Source organism: Nicotiana tabacum, chromosome 10 (assembly GCF_000715075.1).
Source record: "Nicotiana tabacum cultivar K326 chromosome 10, ASM71507v2, whole genome shotgun sequence".
Classification (NCBI taxonomy): Eukaryota; Viridiplantae; Streptophyta; class Magnoliopsida; order Solanales; family Solanaceae; genus Nicotiana; species Nicotiana tabacum.
The window spans coordinates 20,384,834-20,388,590 of NC_134089.1; positions in this window are offsets into that span (position 1 = coordinate 20,384,834).

Sequence of the window (3,757 nt, forward strand, 5' to 3'; positions counted from 1 at the left end):
TTTTCTCCTAGGATAAACGTCTTAGTCTAATGAATCTTTCTCCTAAGATACCAAAAACCAAAAAAAAAAAGATAGAAAACCTAGTCTGATGAATTTTCTCCTAGGATTAACGTCTTAGTTTGATGAATCTTTCTCCTAAGATAGAAAACCTAGTCTGACAAATTTTCTCCTAGGATATTTTAAAAAAAAGAGAAAAAGGAAGTTTGGATTTGAAAAAATAGGTCAATTTTTAGTTTTCTTAAGAATATCAATGTTTAGTTTTCCTGAAATAAGGGGGGCCCGCCTGGAGAATAGGGTCAGTCTTTACTTTAGTCAAGCTTAGTTTATAGTTTTCCTTTTCTATTCTTTAGTTTACTCTCATCATTGCATCAATAGTACAAGTAGTTTACAATTTTGCTAACAACTCACAAATCTTCCTAGTGCAAACTGGGGCAGAAAAAATTTCTTTTGTTTTGTCTGTTTTGTTGTAATCAGGTGTCCACCTGGAGAACAAGGGAAGACAACTCAAGTTTCTAGGGAAAGCAGTGTTGAAGGAAGACAACTCGAGTTTCAAGGGAAAGTAGTTTTGAAGGAAGACATTTCAAGTTTTAGAGGAAAATTGTTCAAGGTGCAAGGGGAAATAGTGTCAAGTAACAAAAGAAGACAGATCAAGTTCAACAATCAGGCACCCACCTGAGAAGAAAAAAAGGGGAATTCAATTCAGAATGCAATTCGGGCCAGCAACAAAAGAAGCTCGCGTCAAGAATGCGAGTCAGCAGTCCTAGATGATCAACAGAAGTTAGTCACAATCCAGAATAAAAAGAAAAAAAACAAAAAGAAAGATAAGAAGTGAATCCAAATGCAGAAGTTAATGAAAGATGTGAGCTGATCAAGACATGCCTGAGGTCACAAGCTCTGCATGTCCCGTCTTGGTTTGAAAAGCTGAAGAAGATTGAACCAGCACCTGCGGCTAACAAGCATCAAGATTCAGATCTGGGTCCGCATGAAGAACCAACCAAGACTCAAGATCAAGCATCAAAAGACTCATAGATAGGAATCTTGTGACTCGTAGCGGATAGGCTTAGTTAGTCTTTTTCATTTTTGATTTTGATGTAATAACGGGACCGCGGACCGGAACCTCAGCGGAACAGCACGTCGCTCGGCTCTCCACCTCGGCACTCTCCATCACTTCATTCACTTCTGAACTACACGTGGCCTGATTCCTTTATAGCCAAGGATATGTAGGCAGCTCAGATACCAGGGCTCGGTCACATTCCTCTTTTCTCTGAGCTTTAGTCTCTCCCAAATAATGGTCGGGTCAAAAACCTGTCTAGTCATTCTTTGTCCGAAAACGCTTCGCGTTTCCGGTCAAAGAGGGGCAGTTGTAGACATGTGATTTTCACCCTCCCCAAGATTTTTTATATTTTAGCATGTAAATATTTAATTTAGGCCTAATATAGCTATTTCAACTATTTTTAACTTCTTTACTTTATTTTCGTCATAAAAATGGAAAATTACGAAAATAATATATTTTTAGCTTACGTATCTTTCATAAATTTAAATAAAAATATACAAAAATAGTACTTATTTTTATCTTTATATAATTTTAAAAATAAAAAAATATATAATAGTATCATGTTAGCATTTGGCATGGGGTAGTATTTTTATTTTACTTTAAAATGAGTATATTAAGGTGTTGGATCATAATGTCAAGAGTTTTAGAACCCAATTCTTGGCCCAATTCGGATTAGTCCATTAAGCCTAAGGACCCTTCTAGACACTTCTTTGGAATACAAAAACAAATAAAGAGGACCCTAAAGACTTAACACAAAAGACCTAGGGACTAATGGGCAAAATACACAAAGATACACCTAGACCTAGACTCTACCTATAAATAAGTGCTTAAAAAAATAAAAAAAATAAAAAGAAGAAAGAACAACAGAAAAGGCTGAACGAGCAGCTGAAAATAGTTGCGCAAGAATGATTCCCCCGGCCCCCCTCGGATCGTCTTCTCCAAACGACCCTAACCCTACCGTCTAGTTGATCATGTTCTTGAAGCAGCCATCCATGGCTTCTTGTTGAACGAAATAACAGACCCCCCTTCCCCACGAGTTTATCTTCTCCATTAAAGCTAACAGACGAGGACCTAGAAGACCTAAGACAATGGAGAAGCAGCCGTTGCTGTGAGCTTCATCTTCTTCATCCTTCATCTTCCTCATGAAAACACAAAACCGACCCTAGAACCTTAAGACCGAAGAGATCCAGCCACAGCACTCAAACACGCCGGAGCTCCTCCATTCTTTCAACGCTATCGCAATCGCCGGCGAACCAGTCGTCCACCAACCACTTCCTCATCATAGAACTCGCCGGAAAACCAGCAAACCCCTCACGTCGAACACACAACAACTGACGACTCTAAACCTTCATCAACCAGAACAACCTCCCCTCGTCCTCCTCCTCGCGTGAACGACTCAACCAACTCACCGAAAAACAACCCATAACATCGCAAACCCACTCGTCGGAACTCATACAGACAGACCCAAAATCCAGCGCCCAACCTTCCACCAGTTGTTGTCCGTTGTCAGTAACAGAAATATCACACCAAATGACCACCCTCCATAGCCACCCATGAAACAGAACAGCTAGTAAGTTTATCAACTCAAGCTCATTTAGCATCTCTTTTCGGTGAGCTTCGAGTTCGTCGGAGGTTGTCGTTCAAGGAGTCCGTTCCATTCGTACATCAAGGTGATGCTGGTTTTGAGGTCTGGTCATAGTTCCGTCAAGGGTCAATAAATTTTCCGGGTACGATCAGTCCCGTTGTTCACGTCCAGTTACGGGTATGTTTTGATTGTTAAATCTTGCCTTTGTTTATTGATTTATGGGAAGTGTCTTGTTATGGTTAAGAGCTCGATTTCTGCTTCTCTTAGTTATGTTGATGTTGTTCTTAAGTTGATTTATTTGAATTCTTCTGATATTTTGCATAGTGTTGTTAATGGTACATTGGCAAGAATTGATGTGAATGATAAAAATGCATATACTAAGTTTGTTGAAATACTTGGTTTGTCTTTGAGAAATTTTGTGTATACTTTGATTAATAAAGAAGTTGAGAATTATGGGTTTAATGAATATGGTGGTTGCCTTGCACAGTCTAAGAAATCTGGTTAACAGGCTTGATGGATAATTCATGGCCCTCGTAAGATTAGATTAAGAACTAGCACTTATAGAAAGGGTTTGAGGTGTGCCATAAATAAATTAAATCATCCATGGCCCTCATAAATGTTGCTTTTAAAGAACCATAATATTCGTAGTTTGCTTTAGGCCCGATTTAGATTAGTATTGCGATTATATATATGTTCGCGTAATGTAATTGCAAATTTAACTCTAAAAAGACTCGAGGAATGCGTCCGCGCAACTTCAATCAATTTTTCTTAAATAAATAAACAAGTGTTATTAATTGTGGACACGTTCGCGTGACATGATTTCTGACGCACCAAAAAAATGAGTATACGTACGCGTAACTCAATTCTTTAATTACAAATAAATCAAGTGATTAGAAGCGGTTAAAAAGGTAAATGCACATAGGTCTTAAAATAAGTAATTAGACAATTTAAGCCAAGTACAAATTGTTGAGTGACCGTGCTAGAACCACGGAACCCGAGAATGCCTAACACCTTCTCCCGGGTAAACAAAATTCCTTATCTAGAATTTCTAGTTCGCAGATTTCAAAAGGAAAGTCGAAATTTTCCTCGATTCGGGATTTTAAGCCGGTGACTTGGGA